The 17,064-nt window shown below is 40.1% G+C and overlaps 1 protein-coding gene and 1 long non-coding RNA gene across 8 annotated transcripts in view; one reads left to right on the top strand and one right to left on the bottom strand.

The window, feature by feature from the left end:
• The window catches only part of ADGRB3 (adhesion G protein-coupled receptor B3), a 600,799-nt gene that overhangs the window by 529,650 nt on the left and 54,085 nt on the right, over positions 1-17,064 (top strand). The window lies entirely within an intron of this gene.
• Positions 2,807-17,064, bottom strand: part of LOC128834849 (uncharacterized) — a 28,091-nt gene continuing 13,833 nt past the window's right edge. The window contains exons 2-3 of the long non-coding RNA XR_008444497.1: positions 5,418-5,484; positions 2,807-2,874 (exon numbers count right to left, since the gene is read on the bottom strand). This is a non-coding gene — a long non-coding RNA (uncharacterized LOC128834849). The remainder of the gene's footprint in view (positions 2,875-5,417; positions 5,485-17,064) is intronic.

The following is a 17,064-nucleotide window of genomic DNA, read 5'->3' as shown; positions in this document are numbered from 1 at the left end:
TACTAATTTCAACAGGATTTCCTATTTCATTTACGAGGAATCACTGTCATACTGATAGAATATTTCAGAATTTAAGAGGCTTTAAAAGTGCGACTCTTGTACACCCATAGGTATTGCTTGATATGTATTTGAAAACCATTATCATGTCCCGTTCAGTCTTCTCTACTTCAGACTAAACAAATCCATTTTTCAGTCTTTTCTCATAGGTCATGTTTTCTAGACCTTTAATCATTTTTGTTGCTGTCCTCTGGACTTTCTCCAATTTGTCCGTATCTTTCCTAAAATGTGGCACCCAGATCTGGACACAATACTCCAGCTGAGGTGTTATCAGCGCGGAGTAGAGTGAAAGAATTATTGCTCATGCCTTGCTTACAACACTTTTGCTAATACATCCCAGAATGATGAAATAAAAGGCTTGATTCTCTACTCCATTTGTGCCGTCATTTACACCTATACAAAAGCTACCAATCTGGAATATTGGCATTTGACTTATGGCACCAACCTGGAATGTTAGCACTTGAATGTTACATTTACAGTTTGCACAGATGTAAATAACTGAACAAAGAGCAAGACAATAGCAAATTAGCGCACTAACTGCTAATGTACCCCAGAGTTACTTTAAGCATGATAGATACTATGAACAATGAACACTTTAGTATTTTTAGCTGAGAGTCATATTGATTATGAGAATCCAAATTAGAGCAAGAGCATTAATGTTTGTGCAGTTTGAACCTGATGGGTAATTTGGGGTCTTTTAATAAGTCACCTATGTATTAAAGCATACAGATACAAAACACAGGAACATTATTTTTTTACAGTTTATTTGCAGGAATTACAGGTGTTTATTGGTGTGAATTAGGAGCTGCATTCAGTTTGATTATTGTATCCCAAGCATTTGTTTTAAAACAATCCTTCTGAACCATAATATCTATATAAGGCATTCACGCCCCTCATTACATAGTATCTGTTCATCTCACAGTCTCTAATTTATTTATCCTCACAACATCCCTGTGAGATAGGGATGTGCTATTATCCCTGTTTTTTGCAGATGGAGAAACGGAGGTACAGTTTGACTCTGGACCAGATTTGTAAAGCTATTTAGGGGCCTTAAAAATGCAGATGATTTTAGTGGGAGTGAGGTGCCCACATGTTTTTGAAAATCTCACTGACTGCATCTTTAGGCACCTAAACACCTTTATAAACCAGTTCCTAAGGAACTTGCCCAAGACCACACAGAAGTCAATGGCAATCCAGGCAATAGAGCTCAGGTCTCCCAGCTCCTAGGTTAGCACCCTAACCTCTGGACTATCTTTCTCTCCTGTTTTATTATCATGTTTCTATTTCTCTTCTGTTGGCCAAAATAACACCTGCACATTGCCAGGAATATTAATCAAAGACCCTTACCTATCATCAAGATACTGGCTAAAACCCCATGCTGGCTGAGCCCTGATGAATACAATTGTGATGGCTCCCACATCCATCCTAGTACCAACTGGGGATTCTAACTTGTACCTAACTGCAATGGGCTCAAAGGCTCATTCCAGTAGCCGAAGTTCCCAGGAGGGCAAGGGCACTCCAGCAGCACTCCATTCCCAGCCACACCTCAGCACTATGGGAGGAAGAGGAGGTGCTCTGTCAGCCCTATATCATCCAAGGATTTTCCTGTGCTGAAGGGCTCCTCCACCAGTGCGAAGAATATACACTGAGGGTGCCGCTGTGGGCCCACTGAGTTCAGACTGTGCTAGGGGGGTTATTTTATTAAAATTTACCGTGATTTTTTCAGCAGTTATAAGTCAGTTAACTCTTACTACTTTTCTAAAGCAATAAAATACAAATATCTAACACCCTTCACCTGTACGATAAGCAATGTTAGGGAAAGGACTGTTCAACCTTGATATGTCATATAAGAATTATTATTAACAGCAGGGAGAGCAGAATTCAGACCAGTGCCTAGCAGAGCAGCCTCCCTTGGAAAAGTATAGCCATTTAAATGGCCAAGTTAAACAAAGCATAATTAAGGCTTACACTGCCTCTCCTTCTGGAATTAAACCACAGATAAAAGCAGTAAGCAGGATAGCATTAGCCTTAATCATGCATGCTATGTTTTGAGCATTTATATGCCTTACTTTTTTACATATACAGCTGCTTTTCTAGAATCCATCCATTCATATGGCTAAACCATTCTTTTTCTAACATGGCTTGATTTCTCATGTGAAATATTTTGCAGCACATATGTTTTTAACTGGTTCCTAACAACTGTGTTCAGTATATACCAAAAGGGGGCTGTGACTTGATTCCTGTGTTTCATATGAGCCTATCAAATGTGAGTAGATAACTCAGTAATTCTGAAAATATTCATTTAACTATAATTTATTTCATGTTTATCAGTTTATTAAACTCAGAAACAAAAATGTTCATCCAAAAAGCTCACATTGAGTACATAAGTATAACCAGAACTATACAATTAACAATATATATCTGCCCAGAAAATCCATGAATAGAGTTTTATTTTCAAATCACAACCCCTTCTCCCTAAAAGAACTAACAGCAGCTTTGCCCCTTAACAGACTGGAGGTCAAAGTGCAGGAACAGAACAACTGTTCTTCTTTCTGTTTTTATCTTGGGTTTAAATGTAGGAATCCATACTACTCCCATGATGCTGGTATATATTGAAACAACTTGAGAGAGTCAAAGCATCCAGGCCCGGCTTCCAGTAGTTGCATTATTGGATTTTGAATGTATCACAATTTTAAGACAAATTTGCAGTTAGCCGTTATTTTAAAGCAATCTCTGATATCCTGCATGGATTTGCTTCTGTCCTCTTGATAATTTTAAAGCTCCTGCTGAGGCTGTCTGCTGCAGTCACCTAGAATGCTAGAAAACAAAATAGCATTATCAACAATAAGTGAAGCTGTTTTCATGGTGTGCAAGTCTGTATCTATGGCAACATTTTTTTAGCCCATTTAGATTTTTTTTCAAGCAGCTCTGTATCTTCCTCTTTGTGGTATTTGTTGACGGTTGTATAGCAATAAATATACTAGTGTCCATGTATAACAATCTGAGATTTATTTATTTTTTTTGCTTGACCTTCAAAGCACTTAACCAGTGTAGACATTTCACTAAGATCTCTTTATGTAACATTCTTTGTGAGAAACTTCATCTTTTTTTGAAGGGACTCTGTCAATTTGAAGTTTAGTTTTTTATTATATCATTCATCATCTGCAAATCTGAGTGTTTTAGAAAGGACAATATGTATAATTATTCTATGTACTTGTGGGAGGTGATGTTAGTGCCCAAATTGGGAATACAAACAAGGCCATTTGTCTCCTAATCTAGTACCCTATCCACAGAACCTCACTACCTCACCCTAAACATTGTTTCTGATACTACACCTACCCATGAGTCCCCCTTTCATAATTTGTGGATTTACAGTAAAGTATTCCTGTTCTTTAGATGTTTTTCTCCCTCCTGTTGCTGTGGGAAAGACCCACAAAACATCAAAGGAATTTGATAATATGCTGAAAGCAGCTAAAGTGATTGTACTAAAATATACCGGTAAACTCTCAAAGCAAATGAACTGCACAAATAGAGGGATTTTGATTCTTCTGATCTCACCCAGTTATATTAATCTGAGATGTTATGTGTAAGAATCAGAAGTATGAAACACATGTACCCAAATGAAGGGAGAAAGCAGTAATTCTGCAAAAGACCAAGGGGGTGATAATAGAAGGTGAATTAGAGACTAGGTTTCAGTGTGATATGGCAGTAAAAACAGTCAGTGCTCTTTTGGGCTGCATACATAGAGGTTTTACACCGTTGAGCAGGGTACTTGTGAAGTCACACCAAAGTAGGATCTCCTCCTCCCCATTAGATATGCGAGTGGAGGAGACTTCTTCACACAGATGCAGTCCCATCCCAGCTCCCACCCTTACCCCCAGCAGTGGTAGTTAGATGCCTTTGCAGGAACATTTTTTCTTCTACAAGATCTCATGGAGGGCTCTCTGCTTGTCTCGGGAGCTGCACAAGGCAGCGGGGCAGTGAGTAACAAAATGGGGAAACACATGGAGACTGGCCTGTGTAACTTTTGTCACAGATACTCAGTGGGAGTTCCTTAGAGCAACTGTGCTGAGGGGGAGCCTTGGTATGGAGCCGCACTGCCAGAGAATGGTACAGGGGCAGCCAGGGGCACAGCCTCTCCATACAGATGGCTCTTTGATGACACTGATCCACCAGGATCAGTGGAATTTGAGGGAGGTTCCCACGGCCTATTTTAATTTGACCTCCCTGCTCCCAAGAGGACCTTTTTGGAGGAGCTCTGCAAGGGAGCCTTGTTGAGTTTTCCACACTCTGCACCTCATACATAGATTTTACTGGGGCAGAAGGGTGATGAGAATGTTTCACCTGATTCTCAAAAGCAGATAGCTGCTAGTTCAGACCATATGCCAAAGTTCTAAAGCTGAACTAGTCTGGAGAGGCTCCTGCCTACTTTGAATACTAAGCAAATCAAGATCTGTGTCTTCATTACAGTTTGTTTTTATCCTCAGCCTCATGTTAGCTACAAGCACTTGGGGGGAAAAACAGCATGAGAAGTGAAAGCAAGTTCTTTCGCCTTTAAGTTTTTTTCCCCTTGTCTGTGTCCATCACTGACTAGTTACGTTGTGGTCTGCTGTGTCTCATTTTCCAACATGTCACACATGATTGACATAATGCGGTGATATATGTCAAAGTGTTATGTGGTATTTCATCTTCTCCAGAATATATTCACATTTTGGGGGGCCAGCAAATCTGCTATAAATTTGCCAAAACCTTGAATTTCTTTAATTAAAGATTTAGTCTTTAGTAGTGGGTGATTTGTGATTCAGGACCAGAAGACTTGTAGGGCAGTTCTGAAATGTAGCTGCCAATGCAGGTTACTGAGTTCAATTGATTAACTGGGCTGAGTGTCATAAGCATAAATATAAAATAAAATCAATTCATGCTCAGTAATTATATCACCCAAAGATAATATAATAATATATGGAGATATACCTATCTCATAGAGCTGGAAGGGACCCTGAAAGGTCATCAAGTCCAGCCCCCTGCCTTCACTAGGCAGGACCAAGTACTGATTTTGCCCCAGATCCTTAAGTGGCCCACTTAAGGATTGAACTCATAACCCTGGGTTTAGCAGGCCAATGCTCAAACCACTGAGCTATCCAATATGCTACATCTAGGGATAAAACCCATCATATAACTGGTCAACCAAATGTAAAATAAAATAGTCAAGGATCCTGACACAAAATACAATATGTAGTTAGCATCTAAGAATAGCCAGGTTAATTACAGAAGGGAGAGAGAGAGAAACAGCAAAACATCAGCCTCACCATGTAGAAGTCACTGCAATCCTAGTTCTAAAATAATTAGTAACAAGAACTTACCATAAAGCTGTCCTAATGTTAACACTTTGAAGGGCTGAAAACAATTTATCTCCAGGAAACTGTGTGCCTAGCATAGATTGAGAAGGGGATATTAATGAACATCACAGTCAGGAAATAACAGCATACTTAAAGCTAAGCACAGCTAGAATCAATGAGAAGAGGCAGTCAAAAACAAATGAGAAATTTATTAAGCAATGATAGATTCAGGGAAATAACTACTGAACAGTCAGTGCTTATTTTGACATGTGGTGTAAAGCTAATTTAGTAGTTTTGTAAACTTAGCATCTTTGTGCACCCTTTCAGTGATTTATAAAACAAACCTCCAGGAAATGTGCTTGCTTTCCCCTGCCTGGACTTCACTGGAAATGTACATTTTCATAAAGCTCTTTAAAAATCTCTCCTGAGGAAGACAATATATTGAAATTAAACTGCTAGTGAAGCATTTCCTATATTTATTACATTACTATTGATATTATTTATTTATTGAGTGCCACTGGATTGCTTGGTTCTGTACAAACATAGAGGAAGAAATGGTTCCTTCGTCAAGGAGATTGCAGTCTAAATCAGACACATATCAGACACAAATCAAAGCTCCAGACTTGAAGGATTTAATTTTATTTAAATACCTTCTCTCTTTGGTATGTTATCATTTAAAGGCCGAGTACAGGGGACATATATTCCATTCACATAGTGATCTCATACACTTCATTAGGAAATTAAACTTTCCTGTTAAGAATTTATCTCTTTCCTATGAATATGCAAATAGCCAGTGCTCTACCATGAGTCCAAAAGAAGATAAATAGCCCAAAGAAAGATAAGTATTATCAGTAGAAGAATGTCCTCTTGCTTAACATGAAAAATACATGGATCCCAAAAATAAAATAATTTTAAGAAAAATGTCCAGAAAGGAATTGTATAAATTGCACCCTTTGTCTCCCTTCTTTTTCTGAGGTTTACATGTCTGTTCCTCAGAGATAGCCCTGGCTTTCTCCAGTAGGATTGTGTAGTCATGCTTCCTTTCCTCCCTCTTCTTGGAATAGCAGACTTTTAGAATGGCTGCATGGCCTTCACCCTGCCAGTAAGCATGGTCAAGGGGGAGCTCCACAACCTTTCCTATTCTCCATAACAAGCATCCTTAGGAGTGAGGTCAGGAGCCCACCTGGAGAAAGTTGTCTTGTTTTGGAGACCCAGAAGTCTCTCCAGTAGATCTTGCTACACTTTAATCAGAATCAGGGCTTAGCAGAGAGACTACTGGGCCACATCTTAATACTTAGTGGTTTCTGTGGAGAGAATATAGTTAGTATATACTTAGGAATATAAGCCCTCTGGAGTATGAACCTGCCTTCATAGACATCTGTAACACATCTCCTCTAGTATCAATGCTATACAAATAACTATAATGGCCCAGCTTTTCCCCAATGACTGCGTGGGGAAGTAGTGAGTTTCCTCACACTATACCCCTATTCTTGGCCTTACTTTTCTGGGGCTCAGCAACAAGGAAGATCCAAGGATAGGGGTAATTGGGGCAAGATTGAGAAAGAAAAGAGCTGGAGTAAGGGAAGTGCTGCTGTCCTCTCAGATTTCTGTACCGAAATCTAATTATGAATCCTTCCTGTGTGACCAGGTGTTGTTTAGGGCTTGAACAAGGCTCCACCATCCTTGTCTATCCTGGGCCACTCTTTGTGTCTTCTTAAGTCCTCTCTCTTGGTATGATGGAGGGATTCTTTCAGTCAGCCCTATTTTGCGTGGTCCTCCAGCTGCCCAGTGGCTTCATTCTTAATACATGCACCAAATATTTCCATCATCTTTTGTGGTCATTTTTAGGGATATGGAGTTGTTGAACTCTGATGAATCTCAGCATTTGCTTTAAACTCATTCCATTTAATACCTACTATTTTCCCGAGGCATTTGCTTTCAAAGGCACTTAGACATCTGTCTGTACCTTTGGTGGCTTTTCAGCTTTCACACCCATAAGTTGAGGTGGAAATAAAATTGGAGTTGGAGATTTGCAGCTTGGTCTTTAAATTGTAGATTTTCAATGAACAAATCTTGTTTAAGCTGGTGAACGGAGCTGCTGCCTCGCCAGTTTATGACATTATTTCCTTCCAGACATCCCTGTTGGCTTTGTGCATTACTACCAAGGTATGTGAATTGACTCGCCTCATGTATTTCTTTGTCTTCTGAAGTAATGTTTGAGTTGGGAGGTGCCGGGTTCTTATAACTGATTATTAAGCCTTTTTTGGCAATGCTGGACAGTCTGTCAGTCCAAAGAGAACCAGTGCTCTCTGTTTGATTCTCTGTGTGCTCATACATGCATGAATGTAGAATCTTCCTCCCCTTTGAAGTGTTGAGATTTCAACAATATCATTGGGGTAGGAAGACTAATGCAAAAGGGGGGGTTACATTTTCCCCTAGCACACTTAGGCTTGAGCTCAGACCATTTTCTTGTAATGGGTGTTCCTCAGTCTATGGTCCTGTGTTAAGAATTTCCTGCCTGTAGATTTTGAAAATTCACTCTGGATGTGAAATTGCCACATTGCCTCCAACCACATAGTTTTCTTGGACAGAGGAAGAAGGGACTGTCAGCCCACCCACCATCTCTTGAGACCCTTGAAGATCAATACCAGGGCTTCTAGCTAGGCTCAGAATCTCATGAGGAGCCAATATAATCCATGAGGTTCTGTTGTGAGGTGTCTGCACCTGTCTTTCCTGCCCGGCAGCCATCCCATTATCTGTTGCATGCATTGTAGCTTCAGTGTGAGCCCTACCATAAACCCCAGATAGAGAAAGGTGCACTAATGTAGGTATTGCTCTGTATCTTGTGTGCTACAGATATTGGATAGATTTCAATTTTTTTCTTTGCAATACAAAACTCTGCTATTTTTCTGCATTAATTTTTTTCTGAAATCTGGCAATATTGTTTGCTCTAATTTCTCAGCTACTATGAACGGATGTCACCCCTGGAAGAAAGCATACTTGAACTAGAAGAAAGGGGGAACTATCTAATTCATGCAGAGCATTGCACATTTAGGTTGCTTGTTCAGACTGAGATCACGGTGATACAGACTGAATTACTGTCTAATGGGGAGCTCCTTGGTAATGTATGTGAAATATGTTTGTGATTTCAGCCCTGTTGCTAGTTGATACCAGGGATGTATTTCTGAGTTAAAATAATAGAGGAGAGAAGGGAGTATAGTCCTGTCCACGGCTAAAAGCAGAAGTAGAGATTCCCATCTTTTCCTTGGGCTGGTTAAGCAACACTCACACACCTCCTGGACTGGTGTAGCAAGAGCTCCCCCTTCCCATATCAATCTACATTAACCACTGGCTGTCCCCATCACAAAAACACCCTGACAGTTACTGCTGCTGTGTCACCTGCAGAGAAAGTCAAGAAATGAACTGTACTAGACTTTTACTGCCACAGCTGGTCACGCCAGGTCAGAAACTTGCACCCAACTGTGTGTGCCGTCCATGTTCTGTGATTAGAGGGAGGACTTTGCTACCCAGTTTTATCAGTTGGTACTGTCAGAACCATTTAATTCAACATTTTAAAAGAGAAAATAACTTTAAAAGTGTGAATATGTAGGTATGAAAGAAAGAATGATTGATGTAAACATCTGTGTTCAGTCCAGGCTTAGGACACACAACATGGGGTAATAGTAGTTTCCTCATAGCCACCTCGTGTTTTACCAAAATATTGTGGATTCTCTACAGAAATGTATGTTCTGAATGAAAAACATATACAAGTTCTTAAAAAAATAAACTTTAAGGACGTTGTGTGTTCCCAGTGTGAAAAGGCTGGTGGTGACAGTGCTAATTGATATACTTGCCCCTTTTACAGGATTTAGCTGTGTTATGTACTTTTTAAAATTTTGCTCTCTTCAAGAGACCGTGCTTCACATTGCTTCCAGGCTGCCCATTCTTTATGGGCATGATCTTACAAAAGACAAAGCATCTTCTTCAAGGTGCTGAGCTCCCTCAGTTGAAGGAAGCAGAGGGTGCTCAATACCTTGTAGGACCAGTCCCTTTGAGAAAACTTAGAGCTATATTCTTATTACATTATTTATTCTCATTCTTACACTAGCCTCCTTTCTGGTGCTGTGGCACTTTGAGGCCCTTGTACACTTCTGGAGTGATGGAAAATGAAACTAAGGCCCCTAGAGTCTAATTAATGATTCATCCTGCAGTGAGGATTATGACATGTTATGCTTCAAATATACATATGGGAAAACATGAACTATGTATTCTCTATCAAGTTGTGGGAGGGGTAGACATGATAGTCCCCACTCACACACACAAATGTTCATTGGAGTATTTTAATAATATTGTATTGAACAATTTAATCAACACAGTATTGTAATCTTATACCATGGTGGATAGCCAGGCAATAAAATTGCATTGCTACTGCTTCAACATAGTTTAATCAATATTAGAAAGAGATGGAATTGTTACAGTGGGTGCTGAGACAAGGACCCTGCACAGGAAGATGGAATGTTTTCATAGGGTGGGGTTATAATCAGCACAGTCAGACTAAGTAGAAGGCAACTCTAGGCTTTGTTGTTGAACTTCTCTTTCTAGACATCTTTTTGAATGCTGTGGAGGCTCCCTAAAATTGCTGCAATTTCTACATAGTGTCTGAGGTCAAATCTGACAATAGAGCAAATAAATGACCCCATTTAATATGAAAGAGAGGAGATTCCTCTGTGATGATAGCACGTTTTCAAAGAGAAAAATAATTTTATTTGAGACACAAAAGATACACCTAGATTAGTGTTCTCTCATATTGCATTGCTGAGCAGCAAACAGAAATATTCCCTTCCCACCCAACCTTGATTTCTCTTAGTCTCTTTTTCCTCCAGAAGGGAAATCAGGTTTGAGTGGATGCAGACATCACTCCTTCAGGAAATGAGAGTCTCACACATCAGATTACCTCAGTCCCATCAATATCCATTCTGTAACCCATTTATATTATGTTGTTTGTTCAAGGGAACTGCTTCAATTGTTTGGATTTGTCAGGGCCCAGACACTTCCATCACCTTCTCTTAGAACTTCCTAGGGAGCTCCTGCTGAACTACTCTTTAAACTGCACTTTTTTTCCCCCAGTTGCAGTGATTGCTGACTCATCGCCCTTGTGTTCAGCGCAGCTATCCCCTCACTATCAATACTGGTTCACTGCCCCCACAATGAATTTTTAAACAAAGAAGTTTAGGAAGATTTAGAATTCTAGAAACACTCTTTAGTATTGGCTATTCATGTCTCTAATTTGTTATTTTCTATTGTATCCCACATTCCAATCATATAATTTGTATCTATTAGCATGATAATACGTTCAAATATTTACACCTATGAATATTTGGAGAGAGCACTGGAGCCTGATGTTTCTTTATGAAATTAGCTAAAACTAATGTACAGCACACACGTCCAATACGCTACCATCAAAAAGCTGTAGCTTCATTATTCAATTACGAAGCTTCAATTTTACATTTCTTCCAGCTCTCAAGTGCACTATATTTCATTCATGCCTGCATCCTGCACAGTCCATGCTCAACATTTCTAAAACAAAACTAATTTGGAATTTTCTAAGCATAACAAAAGCATCGGAAAAATTCCTTTAAGTGCAAACCTGCCTTGCAAAGCAACTGTGTAAATGGCATTGTGGAATTCCATGTTTCATGCATCAAAGATTTCCGGCTTAATTTGCTCAGATTGCAAGTGAAAATAATTGTTTCTAACTGCCAGCCCAGTAAACTCATCCTGACAGTCTGTCTAAGTTCTTTTTTTTCTCATGTGTCATAACTTGGAACAAAGATTCTGCAGGCCAAATTATGCTTTCAAATTAAGCCTGTGCAGCCCCAATGTCTTCAGATTATGCCTTCAGTCAGTTACACCTGTGGAATAACATTAGCCTTCAGTCATGTGGAAGAAGGTAAGAATTCTGCTTGACTTGCAGAGCCTGGATTGATTTTGCATGGCTGGCAGTTCAAAAACTAATCTTTTTTTACTTCAAAAATGAGCCGGAAATCTTTCAGACCTGATAAACATAGAAACCCACAAAGCCATTTTTGCAGAGTCACTTTCTGGGTTGGAGCCACACAGAGTAAAAACTTTAAAATGATTTCTCATGCTTGGATAATTCACACATGGTGATCTGATTTTTATGAAACCTCCCTGCAGTTGTTCACCTTTGTGCTCAGATCAAGCATGAGTCATTTGAGCCCTAAAAGGTAATTTTTTTCTGAACAAAGTTATCAAGAAACTGAAAATAAAGGTGTTAATAATAAGCGTCATCTGTGGGTTAGTGATAGCATCATTGTCACAATGCAACATACACCTTTGGGTGTGTACATAGGCAGAAAGATATTTAAAAACTGGCATTCACATTCATGTTTACACTTTCAAGCTGTGGAGGTTGTTGTTTTTCTCATTTCTCCCTAAAGGCATGCTCCTCTGTGCTGCATACATTTTGAAACATACCACACTCATGTAAGGGCAGAATTAAAATGCTGTGTACATTGGTTTGTTCTGATAGGGTTGACATTTCCCATGTTTAAAGATTAGCATAAAAAATTAATATCAGAAGCAACAGAACAAAGTTCACTATGTGTCCTATTGAGGCCATATTTGTTTAACAGTCAAATTATTCATATAAGAGGCAGAAATTATTTATGTAACCTGGGTGGCCTTGCCATGCATACTTCAGAAATATTGGAAACAGTTGGGCCAAGGAGAGGCCACGTGCCATGCACCTCCCAGCATCAGTTCTATGGCTATAAGGCCTGATTCAAAGCCCATTGATGCCAATGGGAGTCTTCCTATTGACTGTAGTGGGTTGTGGGTCAGGCCCATGAACAGGTGCAGGATCCTCCTCCCTCACTTCCTGTCTGACTGTCCAGGAAATACATAGGTTCAAAAAACTAGGAAAGGAGGAGGTTTACTGTGCAGACTTACAGTTACTAGTCTGTAATCTACCTTTCCGTATCTTTCTCTTCCATTATATCGCCTGCATAGACCCTCCATAATTGGATATAAGCCAGCAGTAGCAATCCATACCAGGAGAAGAGCTAAAGAGAGTATAAACAAAGGGGGACTGTAAGACAACTTTTCCTAGCCTGGCTTCCAATTTACTGTGGACTTGGTGTCAAGAGATCAGTACTGGGTAATGCGCTACAGATCTGAGATGGAATATGGCTGGGGACTGACTGGCTAAGCAGCAGTTCTGCAGAAAAGGACCTGGGGTTTACAGTGGATGAGAATCTGGATATGAGTCAGTAGTGTGCCCTTGTTGCCAAGAAGGCCAAGGCATATTGGGCAGAATTAGTAGGAGCATTGCCAGCAGATTGAGGGAAGTGATTATTCCCCTCTATTCGGCACTGGTGAGGCCACACCTGGAGTATTGTGTCCAGTTTTGGTCCCCCCCCCCCCAGCTACAGAAGGAATGTGGATAAATTGGAGAGAGTCCAGTAGAGGGCAACCAAAATTATTAGGGGGCTGGGGCACAAGACTTACGAGGAGAGGCTGAGGGAACTGGGGTTATTTAGTCTGCAGAAGAGAAGAGTGAGGGAGGATTTGATAGAAGCCTTCAACTACCTGAAGAGGGGTTCCAAAGAGGATGGAGCTCAGCTGTTCTCAGTGGTGGCAGATGACAGAACAAGAAGCAATGGTCTCAAGTTGCAGTGGGGGAGGTCTAGGTTGGATATTAGGAAACACTGTTTCACTAGGAGGGTGGTGAAGCACTGGAAGGGTTACCTAGGGAGGTGGTGGAATCTCCATCCTTAGAGGTTTTTAAGGCCCGGCTTGACAAAGCCCTGGCTGGGATGATTTAGTTGGTATTGGTCCTGCTTTGAGCATGGGATTGGACTGGATGACCTCCTGAGGTCTCTTCCAACCCTAATATTCTATGATTCTGTGATTCTATGATGCTGCCATGTTAGGGAGGCTGTCATAGACATAGGGGAGTGGGATTTAAAGTACTTACTGACCTGAATCCCTGCCTGCAAATAGCGGCTCTGAATGTGATGAATAATCCAGTTGGATGCTCTGTAATGAGATAGGACCAAAGCAGAAATGCTTTCCAAATGCAATAAAAAACCTGCCTGACTTCTGGAAAGAGCTGGTCCTATTCAAGTAATAATCGAGCAACCATCTCGCATCCAATTTATGGGGCAAAATTGTCCATTATGTTTTATAAGGGTCTGGAGAAGGAAACTGGCAGAGAGAGGGATTAATCTGGATAAATACCAGCAGTGGCTTTTAAGAGATATCAGTGAGGCCAAAGAACCCACACTAAATCATAGCTTCGTTATTCATGTGGGTAACAGGGGCAACTGTAATCCAAAGAGTACTTTTAGGGTTCATCTACACTTGCAAGTGGACACCGTTACTTGCCTGTGTACTGCCAGAGTGTGTACCCCTTCCACACTACCCTTTTTTGGTATGCGACGTTATCACTACCATTCCAACGGTGGTATTCCAGAGTCCTGTGCAGAAGACATTCTGGTAACTGCCTTGCTTTGTGTTGCTGGTACTGACTTGGATGTAAATAGCATCAAGTTGCTGGGCTCTGCATGAGGGGGGGAAAGTGCAAGAAGGTCTTACTGAATTCCTTTCTCAGTGGATGTGAGTAATGGTCATGCATGCTTCATTCACATGGAAGTGATATGCATAAATAGCTTCCAAGTGAAATTTGCGGGATTATGAGCACTAGTTGAATCTCATCAGTGAAAGTATTATAAGTGCTCCAAGATGGATGCCCTAAGATTACGGTTTAGAGCTTGGCTGGAAGTTCAAATGGACAAAAAAAGCTTCCACTGTAAAGCATAAACTTTCTTCCTGTAAAAATTTATGGGACTGCAAGGATTTTGCAGTGAGGTTTTCTGAATTCAAACTGCCAGATGAAAGGAGTGAACAAATCTGGGACAGAAGATCAGGAGTGATAGATAAAATAAGCAAAGCAAGAGCTGGGATATTAGAAAACCAGAATAATTTAGGAGACCACATTGAGTTCTGCGACTGTGCTGATATCATCCTGGTAACCCAAACATTTGACTACCCCAATGGTAATTACCAGTTGATAATACCTCAGTACCAGAATCAATAGATGACACTGAAAATGTTTGTCTCCCAGCTGGAATCGTGATACTCTCTGTGAGATGCCCTTTGTGAAAAGTGGAAGTAGGCAACCTGAAGGCTGACAGCACCAAACCAGCCTAAAGGAAGCAGAGAAAGAATTAGGGCATTCAAAGTCACCATGAGAAATTTGATCAGTCTGTAAGAGAGTATGAAGCAGAGATCTACCAAGTTGTTTGGAGTAAGAAAATATTCAGAGCAAAGCCCATTATCCCTCTGAAGGAAAGGAATCGGTTCTGCTACTCCCATTTCCATTAGGAAGGCACCTTCCTGCCTCAGTGCTAATGACCCCGTGCTGGCATGGGGAATGTATGGGGCTGAAGCATGTACTGGATGGTGTAGTTGTTCCCTGCTATATCTAGGGCCCAGCAGTCTATGGTATTGAACCACTTAAGGAGAAATTAGATCCTCAAAACAGAAATTGGGGTTGGTTTGGGGCTCTGAGCATCCATTCTGAGCACTGCCATTTGCTAGACAAGGAAGCAGAAGGTGTTAAATGTGTGCCTGCAATTGAACATATATGCTACTGAAGTCCTTTCAGCTCTGTAGGCTTCTGGAATCAGCCATTACATTCCCTCTGCTCGCTGGCTATTTCAACTGATCCCAAGAGCATTGGGCCACAGTAGCAATGGCCTTGCCTTTGCAGCCTTCTTACCTAATGAAATGACCTTCCTGCTCATTAAATATGGACCTGTGTGAGCAAATCCAGGACCTTTCCCTGTACATCATAGTATACATGTCTCTACAACATGAACACCAATGCTGTCAAATGAGAGGCAGTGTTCTACATTAATATTGTCACATACTTCACTAAAATTAAGCCTTTTTACACTTCACCCTGAAAAGTGAACTGCTTGAATTTTGCATACATCTAAGTTTGTCTGCAAAATACCCAAAGAGGACAATTTTATAGCTGTTGTTTTAAAAATTAATGAGCATTGTACTTTAGCAGAATTGCAACATCACCACTACCCTCTCACCCCCGCTCTCCCAAGGTCTTTAGAAATATGAGCTGATTTCTTTGCTAGAGTCACATTATAAGTACTGTAAACCAACAAAAGGAAAGAAAATAAGGTTTAAAATGCAATGGGTCTTTCAAACGTCTTTATGATGCCATTATTGTTCCTCATCCTGGAGGAGAATCCAAAAAGTCTGCAGCTTATAGTTCTCTGCAGCTTATTGTTTTCAGAACCTTAAGATATAATAGTCTCATTTTTTTAAAATACAGCCTGCCTTACACTTCCAGTACATTTCTCTTCCTTTGAAATCTTACAAAGTCATTTTTTCATTTTTTAAAAAAAGCATTTCCTGAGAGGCAAACCTTTAAATGACGGACACTCCGCCTCTGAAAGATTGTCAAAAACAGAAGGGCATGTTACTCCACAGTTTATAGTGATGGCTAGCCATGTCTTAGTACTTTTTTTTACAGTAGTGTCTAGAGATCCTAACAGAGATTGGAGCTCCATTGTGCACATATAGTAAGAGATGATATTTGCCCTGATGAATTTATAGTTTAAATAGAAAAGGAAAAGTGTTGTTATTCCCATTTTAGAGATGAGGAACTGGGTGACTTTCCAAGGTCACACGGGCCATCTGGAATTGAACATATATCTCCTGAATCCCACTCCAATGTCTTAAACACAAGGCAATATTTCCACTCATTGTAGTTTGCTATGCCCAATGTCAAGGCTTCTTAGGAGTACAAGTCCTACTCATTTCATTTATCTCCTGAGACCTTATCCTGTGGGGCCGCTCTAAATGAAGACTGAGTTAATTTTGTAATCATAAAGGACTTGCTATCACTTATGTGAGTTTCTTTGGATATAGGTGTCATTTCTACTTCCATACATTTTCCAGTGCTTCTTGCCTTTGAAGACAATTAAGTGGATTTTAGGACCATTCTATTTGTTATTAATACTATAAATTCTATTCCTTTTTTTACTCTCCAATAGCTTTGGCTCTTAGACCACTTTTCAGCATCCAGGCACCTTTCTTGTTTGTTGTAGATGAAAGAAACAGGTTGATTAGAAGTAAAATAATCAAGTACCCTTGGTTCTTCCTCTTTATAGTTGTGTGGGAGTTCTGTTCACGTTGCTATTCAAAAACCGCTGTTGAATTAAAAATTTAAGATGCCTCAACCGCTGAGTGAAATGAGGGGGATTGCCTGGTTAGATCTAATCTTTTTGGCACACTAATAAAAGTAGATAACTCTCCCAGATAGCTTTCAAAATCATTACATACCAAAATAAAAGCCCTAAAATCAATTGATTTGGATTTCCACCATTTGTCCTTTATATATCCAAGCTGTGCTGCAGTGCTCTAAATATGATTGTGTCTCCCACCAGTAGAAAAGAGCAGAATAATTTGATACCTAATACAGGCTCCTGTATTCAAAGATAAATTGTTCATTAAAAAGCGAAGATGCTGATTACTCAGATATTCAAGCTAGCTACAAATTTAAAGATCAATTAAGGCTACTAGAGCCATAGATTCTTCCTTGGGAAGGAAAGCTTCCTGCTCC

This window comes from Malaclemys terrapin, chromosome 3 (assembly GCF_027887155.1).
Source record: "Malaclemys terrapin pileata isolate rMalTer1 chromosome 3, rMalTer1.hap1, whole genome shotgun sequence".
NCBI lineage: Eukaryota > Metazoa > Chordata > Testudines > Emydidae > Malaclemys > Malaclemys terrapin.
Note: the sequence above shows the minus strand (reverse complement) of the source record. Positions and strands in the feature narration are given on the sequence as shown.